The sequence below is a fragment of the Leucopleurus acutus genome (assembly GCF_964270905.1).
Source record: "Leucopleurus acutus genome assembly, chromosome: X".
Lineage (NCBI taxonomy): Eukaryota > Metazoa > Chordata > Mammalia > Artiodactyla > Delphinidae > Leucopleurus > Leucopleurus acutus.
The window spans coordinates 56,523,368-56,536,339 of NC_139148.1; positions in this window are offsets into that span (position 1 = coordinate 56,523,368).

A 12,972-nucleotide genomic window follows, 5' to 3' on the forward strand; every position below is an offset into this window, starting at 1 on the left:
CTTTTTTATTTTATTTTTTTATTTTTTAACATCTTTATTGGGGTATAATTGCTTTACAATGGTGTGTTTGTTTCTGCTTTATAACAAAGTGAATCAGTCATCCATAAACATATGTTCCCATATGTCTTCCCTGTTGCATCTCCCTCCCTCCCACCCTCCCTATCCCACCCCTCCAGGCTGTCACAAAGCACCAAGCCAATATCCCTGTGCCATGCGGCTGCTTCCCACTAGCTATCTACCTTACTACGTTTGTTAGTGTGTATATGCCCATGACTCTCTCTCGCCCTGTCACAGCTCACCCTTCCCCCTCCTCATAACCTCAAGTCCGTTCTCTAGAAGGTCTGCGTCTTTATTCCTGCTTTACCCCTAGGTTCTTCATGACATTTTTTTTCTTAAATTCCATATATATGTGTTAGCATATGGTATTTGTCTTTTTCTTTCTGACTTACTTCACTCTGTATGACAGACTCTAGGTCTATCCACCTCATTACAAATAGCTCAATTTCGTTTCTTTTTATGGCTGAGTAATATTCCATTGTATATATGTGCCACATCTTCTTTATCCATTCATCCGATGACGGGCACTTAGGTTGTTTCCATCTCCGGGCTATTGTAAATAGAGCTGCAATGAACATTTTGGTACATGACTCTTTTTGAATTTTGGTTTTCTCAGGGTATATGCCCAGTAGTGGGATTGCTGGGTCATATGGTAGTTCTATTTGTAGTTTTTTAAGGAACCTCCATACTGTTCTCCATAGTGGCTGAACCAATTCACATTCCCACCAGCAGTGCAAGAGGGTTCCCTTTTCTCCACACCCTCTCCAGCATTTATTGTTTCTAGATTTTTTGATGATGGCCATTCTGACTGGTGTGAGATGATATCTCATTGTAGTTTTGATTTGCATTTCTCTAATGATTAATGATGTTGAGCATTCTTTCATGTGTTTGTTGGCAGTCTGTATATCTTCTTTGGAGAAATGTCTATTTAGGTCTTCTGCCCATTTTTGGATTGGGTTGTTTGTTTTCTTGTTATTGAGCTGCATGAGCTGCTTGTAAATTTTGGAGATTAATCCTTTGTCGGTTGCTTCATTTGCAAATATTTTCTCCCATTCTGAGGGTTGTCTTTTGGTCCTGTTTATGGTTTCCTTTGCTGTGCAAAAGCTTTGAAGTTTCATTAGGTCCCATTTGTTTATTTTTGTTTTTATTTCCATTACTCTAGGAGGTGGGTCAGAAAGGATCTTGCTGTGATTTATGTCATAGAGTGTTCTGCCTTTGTTTTCCTCTAAGAGTTTGATAGTTTCTGGCCTTACATTTAGGTCTTTAATCCATTTTGAGCTTATTTTTGTGTATGGTATTAGGGAGTGATCTAATCTCATACTTTTACATGTACCTGTCCAGTTTTCCCAGCACCACTTATTGAAGAGGCTGTCCTTTCTCCATTGTACATTACTGCCACCTTTATCAAAGATAAGGTGTCCATATGTGCATGGGTTTATCTCTGGGCTTTCTATCCTGTTCCATTGATCTATCTTTCTGTTTTTGTGCCAGTACCATACCATCTTGATAACTGTAGCTTTGTAGTATAGTCTGAAGTCAGGGAGCCTGATTCCTCCAGTTCCTTCTTTCGTTCTCAAGATTGCTTTGGCTATTCGGGGTCTTTTGTGTTTCCATACAAATTGTGAAATTTTTTGTTCTAGTTCTGTGAAAAATGCCAGTGGTAGTTTGATAGGGATTGCATTGAATCTATAGATTGCTTTGGGTAGTAGAGTCATTTTCACAATGTTGATTCTTCCAATCCAAGAACATGGTATATCTCTCCATCTATTTGTATCATCTTTAATTTCTTTCATCAGTGTCTTATAATTGTCTGCATACAGGTCTTTTGTCTCCTTAGGTAGGTTTATTCCTAGATATTTTATTCTTTTTGTTGCAATGGTAAATGGGAGTGTTTTCTTGATTTCACTTTCAGATTTTTCATCATTAGTATATAGGAATGCCAGAGATTTCTGTGCATTAATTTTGTATCCTGCCACTTTACCAAATTCATTGATTAGCTCTAGTAGTTCTCTGGTAGCATCTTTAGGGTTCTCTATGTATAGGATCATGTCATCTGCAAACAGTGACAGCTTTACTTCTTCTTTTCCGATTTGGATTCCTTTTATTTCCTTTTCTTCTCTGATTGCTGTGGCTAAAACTTCCAAAACAATGTTGAATAAGAGTGGTGAGAGTGGGCAACCTTGTCTTGTTCCTGATCTTAGTGGAAATGCTTTCAGTTTTTCACCATTGAGGATGATGTTTGCTGTGGGCTTGTCATATATGGCCTTTATTATGTTGAGGAAAGTTCCCTCTATGCTTACTTTCTGCAGGGTTTTTATCATAAATGGGTGTTGAATTTTGTCAAAAGCTTTCTCTGCATCTATTGAGATGATCATATGGTTTTTCTCCTTCAATTTGTTAATATGGTTTATCACATTGATAGATTTGCGTATATTGAAGAATCCTTGCATTCCTGGAATAAACCCCACTTGATCATGGTGTATGATCCTTTTAATGTGCTGTTGTATTCTGTTTGCTAGTATTTTGTTGAGGATTTTTGCATCTATGTTCATCAGTGATATTGGCCTGTAGTTTTCTTTCTTTGTGACATCCTTGTCTGGTTTTGGTATCAAGGTGATGGTGGCCTCATAGAAGGAGTTTGGGAGTGGTCCTCCCTCTGCTATATTTTGGAAGAGTTTGAGAAGGATAGGTGTTAGCTCTTCTCTAAATGTTTGATAGAATTCGCCTGTAAAGCCATCTGGTCCTGGGCTTTTCTTTGTTGGAAGGTTTTTAATCACAGTTTCAATTTCAGTGCTTGTGATTGGTCTGTTCATATTTTCTATTTCTTCCTGATTCAGTCTTGGCAGGTTGTGCATTTCTAAGAATTTGTCCATTTCTTCCAGATTGTCCATTTTATTGGCATAGAGTTGCTTGTATAATCTCTCATGATCTCTTTTATCTCTGCAGTGTCAGTTGTTACCTCTCCTTTTTCATTTCTAATTCTATTGATTTGAGTCTTCTCCCTTTTTTTCTTGATGAGTCTGGCTAGTGGTTTATCTATTTTGTTTATCTTCTCAAAGAACCAGCTTTTAGTTTTATTGATCTTTGCTATTGTTTCCTTCATTTCTTTTTCATTTATTTCTGATCTGATTTTTATGATTTCTTTCCTTCTGCTAGCTTTTGGGTTTTTTTGTTCTTCTTTCTCTAATTGCTTGAGGTGCAAGGTTAGGTTGTTTATTCGAGATGTTTCCTGCTTCTTAAGGTGGGCTTGTATTGCTATAAACTTCCCCCTTAGAACTGCTTTTGCTGCATCCCACAGGTTTTGGGTCGTTGTGTCTCCATTGTCATTTGTTTCTAGGTATTTTTTGATTTCCTCTTTGATTTCTTCAGTGATATCTTCATTATTAAGTAGTGTATTGTTTAGCCTCCATGTGTTTGTATTTTTTACAGATCTTTTCCTGTAATTGATATCTAGTCTCATGGCGTTGTGGTCAGAAAAGATACTTGATACAATTTCAATTTTCTTAAATTTACCAAGGCTTGATTTGTGACCTAAGATATGATCTATCCTGGAGAATGTTCCATGAGCACTTGAGAAAAATGTGTATTCTGTTGTTTTTGGATGGAGTGTCCTATAAATATCAATTAAGTCCATCTTGTTTAATGTATCATTTAAAGCTTGTGTTTCCTTATTTATTTTCATTTTGGATGATCTGTCCATGGGTGAAAGTGGGGTGTTTAAGTCCCCTACTATGAATGTGTTACTGTCGATTTCCCCTTTTATGGCTGTTAGTATTTGCCTTATGTATTGAGGTGCTCCTATGTTGGGTGCATAAATATTTACAATTGTTATATCTTCTTCTTGGATCGATCCCTTGATCATTATGTAGTGTCCTTCTTTGTCTCTTTTAATAGTCCTTATTTTAAAGTCTATTTTGTCTGATATGAGAATTGCTACTCCAGCTTTCTTTTGGTTTCCATTTGCATGGAATATCTTTTTCCATCCCCTTACTTTCAGTCTGTATGTGTCTCTAGGTCTGAAGTGGGTCTCTTGTAGACAGCATATATAAGGGTCTTGTTTTTGTATCCATTCAGCTAATCTGTGTCTTTTGGTGGGAGCATTTAGTCCATTTACATTTAAGGTAATTATCGATATGTATGTTCCTATTCCCATTTTCTAAATTGTTTTGGGTTCGTTATTATAGGTCTTTTCCTTCTCTTGTGTTTCTTGCCTAAAAAAGATCCTTTAGCATTTGTTGTAAAGCTGGTTTGGTGGTGCTGAACTCTCTCAGCTTTTGCTTGTCTGTAAAGGATTTAATTTCTCCATCAAATCTGAATGAGATCCTTGCTGGGTAGAGTAGTCTTGGCTGCATGTTTTTCTCCTTCATCACTTTCAGTATGTCCTGCCACTCCCTTCTGGCTTGTAGGGTTTCTGCTGAGAGATCAGCTGTTAACCTTATGGGGATTCCCTTATGTGTTATTTGTTGTTTTTCCCTTGCTGCTTTTAATATGCTTTCTTTGTATTTAATTTTTGACAGTTTGATTAATATGTGTCTTGGCGTATTTCTCCTTGTATTTATCCTGTATGGGACTCTCTGTGCTTCCTGGACTTGATTAACTATTTCCTTTCCCATGTTAGGGAAGTTTTCAACTATAATCTCTTCAAATATTTTCTCAGTCCCTTTCTTTTTCTATTCTTCTTCTGGAACCCCTATAATTCGAATGTTGGTGCGTTTAATGTTGTCCCAGAGGTCTCTGAGACTGTCCTCAGTTCTTTTCATTCTTTTTTCTTTATTCTGCTCTGCAGTAGTTATTTCCACTATTTTATCTTCCAGGTCACTTATCCATTCTTCTGCCTCAGTTATTCTGCTATTGATCCCATCTAGAGTACTTTTAATTTCATTTATTGTGTTGTTCATCGTTGCTTGTTTCATCTTTAGTTCTTCTAGGTCCTTGTTAACTGATTCTTGCATTTTGTCCAATCTATTGTCCATTCTATCTGCAAGATTTCGGATCAACCTTACTATCATTATTCTGAATTCTCTTTCAGGTAGACTGCCTATTTCCTCTTCATTTGTTAGGTCTGGTGCATTTTTATCTTGCTCCTTTATCTGCTGTGTGTTTTTCTGTCTTCTCATTTTGCTTATCTTACTGTGTTTGGGGTCTCCTTTTTGCAGGCTGCAGGTTTGTAGTTCCTCCTGTTTTTGATGTCTGTCTCCAGTGGCTAAGGTTGGTTCAGTGGGTGGTGTAGGCTTCCTGGTGGAGGGGACTAGTGCCTGTGTTGTGGTGGATGAGGTTGGATCTTGTCTCTCTAGTGGGCAGGTTCACGTCTGGTGGTGTGTTTGGGGGTGTCTGTGGCCTTATTATGATTTTAGGCAGCCTCTCTGCTAATGGGTGAGGTTGTGTTCCTGTTTTGCTAGTTGTTTGGCATAGGTTTTCCAGCACTGTGGCTTGCTGGTCGTTGAGTGAAGCTGGGTGCTGGTGTTAAGATGGAGGTCTCTGGGAGATTTTTGCCATTTGATATTATGTGGAGCTGGGAGGTCTCTTGTTGATCAGTGTCCTGAAGTTGGCTCTCCTACCTCAGAGGCAGAGCCCTGCCTCCTGGCTGGAGCACCAAAAGCTTTTCATCCACACGGCTCAGGATAAAAGGGAGAAAAAGTAGAGGGAATTAGTAGAAGTATGAGGAAAGAAAGAAGGAAAGGAGGGTAGGAAGGAAGGAAGAAAGAAAGAAAGAAGCAAAGAAGGAAAGAAGGCAAGAAGGAAAGAAAGGATGGAGGGAGGGATGGAGGAAGGAAGGAAGGAGGGAAAGAAGGAAAAAAGACAGAAAGAAAGAAGATACAGTAAAAATAAAATAAAGTATAATAAAGTTATTGAATTAAAAATTTCTTATTTAGAAAAAAAAAAGGGACGGAAAGAACCTTAGGACAAATGTTGGCAGCAAAGCTATACAGACAAAATTTTACACAGAAGCATACACATACACCCTCACTAAAAGAGGTAAAGGGGGAAAAATCCTAAATCTTGCTGTCAGAGACCACCTCCTCAATTTGGGATGATTCGTTGTCTAAAGGAGGGAAGGAAGGACGGAAAGAAAGAAAGAAAGAACGAAGGTAAAGTATAATATTGTTATTAAAATTAATTATTAAGAAAAATTAAAAAAAAACATGGACAGATAGAACCCTAGGACAAATGGTGGAAGCAAGACTATACAGACAAGATCTCACACAGAAGCATACACATACACATTCACAAAAAGAGGAAAGGGGAAAAAATCATAGATCTTGCTCCTAAAGTCCACTTCCTTAATTTGGGATGATTGGTTGTCTATTCAGGTATTCCATAGATGCAGGGTATATCAAGTTGATTGTGGAGCTTTAATCCGTTGCTTCTGAGGCTGCTGGGACAGATTTCCCTTTCTCTTCTTTGTTCTCACAGCTCCCAGGGCTAAGCTTTGGATTTGGCCCTGCCACTGCGTGTAGATCGCTGGAGGGCATCTGTTTTTTGCTCAGACAGGATGGGGTTAAAAGAGCCGCTGATTGGGGGCTCTGGTGCACTCAGGCCGGCGGGGACGGAGGGGCACAGAGTGCGGGGCGGGCCTGTGGTGGCAAAGGCCGGCGTGACTTTGCACCAGCCTGAGGCGCGCTGTGCGCTGTCCCGGGGAAGTTGTCCCTGGATCCCGGGAACCTGGCAGTGGCGGGCTGCACAGGCTCCGCGGAAGAGGGGTGTGGAGAGTGACCTGTGCTCGCACACAGGCCCCTCGGTGGCGGCAGCAGCAGCCTTAACGTCTCCCGCCCGCCTCTGGGGTCCACGCTTTTAGCCGCGGCTCGCGCCCGTCTCTGGATTCCGCGCTTTCAGCCGCGGCTCGCGCCCGTCTCTGGATTCCGCGCTTTCAGCCGCGGCTCGCACCCGTCTCTGGATTCCGCGCTTTCAGCCGCGGCTCGCGCCCGTCTCTGGATTCCGCGCTTTCAGCCGCGGCTCGCGCCCGTCTCTGGATTCCGCGCTTTCAGCCGCGGCTCGCGCCCGTCTCTGGATTCCGCGCTTTCAGCCGCGGCTCGCGCCCGTCTCTGGGGTCCGCGCTTTCAGCTGCGGCTCGCGCCCGTCTCTGGGGTTCGCGCTTTTAGCCGCGGCTTGCGCCCGTCTCTGGAGTTCCTTTAAGCAGCGTTCTTAAACCCCTCTCCTCACGCCCCAGGAAACAAAGAGGGAAGGAAAAGTCGCCTGCCTCTTCGGCAGGTGCAGGCTTTTCCCCGGACTCCCTCCCGGCTAGCTGTGGTGCACTAACCCCTTCAGGCTATGTTCAAGCCGCCAACCCCAGTCCTCTCCCTGCGCTCCGGCCTCAGCTCACAGCCCCGCCTGCCCCGGCGGGTGAGCAGACAAGCCTCTCGGGCTGGTGAGTGCCGGTCGGCACCGATCCTCTGTGCGGGAATCTCCCCGCTTTGCCCTCTGCACCCGTTGCTGTGCAGTCCTCCGCAGCTTCGAAGCTCCCCCCTCCGCCTCCCGCAGTCTCCGCCCGCGAAGGGGCTTCCTAGTGTGTGGAAACTTTTCCTCCTTCACAGCTCCCTCCCACTGGTGCAGGTGCCGTCCCTATTCTTTTGTCTCTGTTTTTTCTTTTGCCCTACCCATGTACGTGGGGAGTTTCTTGCCTTTTGGGAGGTCTGAGGTCTTCTGCCAGCCTTCAGTAGGTGTTCTGTAGGAGTTGTTCCACGTGTAGATGTATTTCTGGTGTATCTGTGGGGAGGAAGGTGATCTCCGCGTCTTACTCTTCCGCCATCTTCCGCCTTCCCCGGGATCTGTCTTTTATAGGGTTTCTTTTATAAGGGCACTGATCCCATTCATGAGAGCTCCACCCTCATGATCTAATCACCTCCTAATACAGTTACATTGGGAATTAGGTTTCAACATATGGATTTGGGGGGACCACAGACATTCAGTCTATAGCAGTGTTTTAGTGGTCCTTTTCCTTAAACAAACATCCCTTCTTTGAGAGAAGGGATGGAGGTGAGAAGCTATGAAGCAGTTGCTGTTCAGATTTGACAAAGAAGCTACTAATTATTCAAATGGTAATGGACTCATACTACAATGTTAGGTTGGGTCAGGTGAGAAGAGGGGCAAGTTTGGGTGTTTGGACTTGAGACTTTTCAGTTTTCTTTATTGACATTTATACCAGCATACTTGAAATATAATTTGGACATGCTCTAGTCAGCTGTTGCAGTGCCCCATACTTGGAACAATCAAATGCACAAAATTCCATCTCTGATTTGAACTAGTGCCCATAGGGGGAAGTATAAATTTTGTTAAAGAAGCCTGATTTCATAGTTCATGTGCAGTATAAGATGGTATGTATTTATAAACTAAGTGGCAGCAATGGTAATTGCCTACTATAAAAAACAACAACACACAACATAAAGAATGAACAGTTTTCAAGGCAGATTTCTGATGATTATGAGGAGTAAAACCTATAGGTAGAAATGGAAACTTGTAGGGACAAAATGAGGCACACTGGATTTCAAGTTGTGTTTAGAATGACACTTGTACTCCACAATAATCTATTTTGTTATGTATATGATATGTGTATATGTATGTATACCTGTAAGATAGAGGTTTGGAATGAAATACCAGTGAAGATCCATAGTCAGGAGGACATAGTCAGGATATATTATAAATTTGTTACATTCCATGCACATATGAGAAGTTACAAGCTTGGGAGCTGAACAGCTAAAGCAATCATCAGCTCAAAATGGCTCTGTATCTGGGTATTACCTGGGCCAAACTTTTGTTATTGATTAGAGTAGGAAATTGATTCAGCAATCACAAGAGATGCTTGTACTTAGACCAGCTTACAAGAACACTGGTCTAGGGGCTAGGAGGCCTAAGTCCCAGTCCATTCTCTTCCAATGCCTGTTCAGATAATAATGGGTGAGTCACTTTCCCCTTATGGGCCTTGGTTTCCCCATCTAAATAAGAAAAGATTAAGCTAGACTAATCCCCAAGGTTTATTCTAGTTCTGATATTCTCTGCTTTTATTTGGTAGGTAACCATGAAGGCTTCAAAACTGTCCAAGGATGGCTGTGTCCTACCAAAGATTATTATAAACCATATTCCTTAAGGCAATGTATCTCAATATGTTTCATAATGTTGGTGTCCAGAATTTTACTTTTAACAACTGATTTAGTGTTTCTGATGCAGATTATCACTGATCACATTTTAGGAAGCATGGATTCAAAGTCTAGATGTTGAAGTTGTTTGAGCACACATGATGGAAGTATACTATGTTGGTTTGGACAGCAGTCAAACACACACATGCAGGCGTACGTACACACACACATGCACACAAGTTCTATGTGTCTTTCATGTAAGTGATCTTTGGTTTTGTGTGTCCTTCAAGTTTTAAATGTTTAAAATGAAATCCATTTACCATTTACTTCCTATACCCACTTGTTAGACATGCTGTTCCTCTCTTCCCCTTAATCATTAATAACATCACCATTTATGTTGCCAACCTAGCTAGAAAAACTGAAGCTATTCTTAACTTTTTCCTTTCCCTGAAGTTTAGTAATTACTGTACTCTCTTTATAAAGTGCTCTTTACATCCATTGTCTGCCTGCAAATTCCCAGTTTTCCTTCAATCCTTCAAACTTTAGTGTACAATTCACTTATTCTGAAAAAGCTGTTCCTGACCTAATCCTCCCTCTTCCCACCATGAATGTATTTATGAATCTTATACCTATGCTTGTCTTTGTGGTTATCATTCTTTATTACAATGTATTCAATTGATATCTGACTTTCCTATTCGTCTAGGATGCTCCCTGAGAGCATCATATTATTCATCTCTGTGCCCCTGGAGCAAGGCCCAGGAAGTGTTTGTTAACTTGAATGTTCATAAATTTTCCAAAAGAGGAGGGTGCTTCTGAGGCCCCGTACACACTGCTCCAAGACCTGGAAGGGAGAGACCCATCCACGCTGTTGAAGACATTATTGGGTTAAATATTTCATGGCTGCCTTCAAATATCTGAAGGGAGTCCATGTAGAGAATAAACAAGATATGATTAATCTCTGTGGTTACAAAAGTCAAATAAATATGTAGAAACTATAGAGAGACATATTTCAGTTTAAGAGAAACAAGAGCTATTAGGATTGCCAAAGTAGAAGTAGGCTTCCCTGAGAAGTATTGAGTTTCTTGTCATTGGAAGTGTGTAAGCAGTAGGAGAAAACGTTACAGAGAAGATTTAAACCATCATATGGCGAGGCTAGACTGAATAGCCTTTAAGATTCCACTAGAATGTGTTCATAGAAGTAAGATAGAATGGAACAGAAATGGAACATATTATCCCCCCTAAACCTCCTCTAGTTGTTCATGACACTATCACCCTTATCATTACCCAAGCTCAAAAACACAGAATCATATATCCCTCTATAACGTTATCCCAGTACTTTCAGTTGCCAAGTTCTATAGATTCTACCTTTACATCATCATACCATCTCTTGAGTGCCCTCACTCCATCCACATTGACCTTGTTTTAATTCAGCCATTATTTACATCTTCTCTGGGTCAGCCTCCTCCTAACCCCTGGTCATAGCTATCAGAACAATAATTCTAAAATATAGTTCTAATCATATTACTCACCTGTTCAAAAGATCTCAATGGCTGCACACTACCAATAGGAAAAAAGAACTTTATCCTGCCATTCAGAAGTCCTCCAAAGTCTAGCAGTGACCTACCTGCCCAGCTGCATCTTCCCTTACTTCTCTTCATGAAAATGCTGTCCCAGTCAAACTAAAATATTGAATGCTTCTAGAACAAGCCCTATGCTTCACCTTCCTCCCTCCTCTGTCTCTTACTCTTTAAATCTTATATGTATAATTCAATGTCTTGATAAAATTAATCTCCCCTATAAGGGCAATCATAATTCCTCCCCTATTCATCACTTTCTAGAGGATGTTTTTTTTATCCTCTAAGAGTATTTCTTACTAGTTTTTGCAAGATGTATCTTTTAAAAAATATTTTTGTCTCAATGTATCTATGGTTATATTTAAAAGAAGGTTTCCTATAGATAGTTTATACTTGGGTTGGTTTTATTTAAAAATCTGGTCTGACAATCTCCACCATGCCCTTTTAATTTATTTGTACTTTAAGCAATCTACAGATTCAATGCAATGCCTATCAAACTACCACTGGCATTTTTCACAGAACTACAACAAAAAATTTCACAAATTGTATGGCAACACAAAAGACCTCAAATAGCCAAAGCAATATTGAGAACGAAAAACGGAGCTGGAGGAAACAGGCTCCCTGACTTCAGACTATACTACAAACCTACAGTAATCAAGACAGTATGGTACTGGCACAAAATCAGAAAGATAGATCAATGGAACAGTATAGAAAGCCCAGAGATAAACCCACGCACATATGGTCACCTTATCTTTGATAAAGGAGGCAGGACTGTACAGTGGAGAAAGGACAGCCTCTTCAATAAGTGGTGCTGAGAAAACTGGACAGGTACCTGTAAAAGTATGAGATTAAATCACTCCCTAACACCATACACAAAAATAAGATCAAAATGGATTAAAGACCTAAATGTAAGCCAGAAACTATCAAATTCTTAGAGGAAAACAGAGGCAGAACACTCTATGACATAAATCACAGCGAGATCCTTTTTGACCCACCTCCAAGAGAAATGGAAATAAAAACAAAAATAAACAAATGGGACCTAATGAAACTTCAAAGCTTTTGCACAGCAAAGTAAACAATAAAAAAGACCAAAAGACAACCCTTAGAATGGGAGAAAATATTTGCAAATGAAGCAACTGACAAAGGATTAATCTCCAAAATTTATGAGCAGCACATGCAGCTTAATAACAAAAAAACAAACAACCCAATCCAAAAATGGGCAGAAGACCTAAATAGACATTTCTCCAAAGAAGATATAGAGACTGCCAACAAACACATGAAAGAATGCTCAACATCACTAATCATTAGAGAAATGCAAATCAAAACTACAATGAGATATCATCTCACACCAGTTAGAATGGCCATCATCAAAAAAATCTATAAGCAATAAATGCTGGAGAGGGTGTGGAGAAAATGGAACCCTCTTGCACTGTTGGTGGGAATGTAAATTGACAGATCCACTGTGGAGAACAGTATGGAGGTTCCTTAAAAAACTACAAATAGAAATACCATATGACCCAGCAATCCCACTACTGGGCATATACCCTGAGAAAACCATAATTCAAAAAGAGTCATGTACCAAAATGTTCATTGCAGCTCTATTTACAATAACCCGGAGATAGAAACAACCTAAGTGTCCATCATTGGATGAATGGATAAAGAAGATGTGGCACATATATACAATGGAATATTATGCAGCCATAAAAAGAAATGAAATTGAGCTATTTGTAATGAGGTGGATGGACCTAGGGTCTGTCATACAGAGTAAAGTAAGTCAGAAAGAGAGAGAAAAATACTGTATGCTAACACATATATATGGAATCTAAGAAAAAAAATGTCATGAAGAACTGAGGGGTAAGACAGGAATACAGACCCAGACCTACTAGAGAATGGACTTGAGGATATGGGGAGGGGCAGTGTGAGTTGTGACAAAACGAGAGAGAGGCATGGACATATATACACTACCAAACGTAAGGTAGGTAGCTAGTGGGAAGCTGCTGCATAGCACAGGGAGATCAGCTCAGTGCTTTGTGATTGCCTGGAGGGGTGAGTTAGGGAGGGTTGTAGGGAGGGAGACACAAGAGGGAAGAGATATGGGAACATATGTATATATATAACTGATTCATTTTGTTGTAAAGCAGAAACTAACACACCATTGTAAAGCAATTATACTCCAATTAAAAAAATTGCTTCTTATGACTTTCTAGCTTGTATAATAACAATACAAATAGTTAATGTTTTTGAGTGTTTATTATGCATTTTCTACTGTT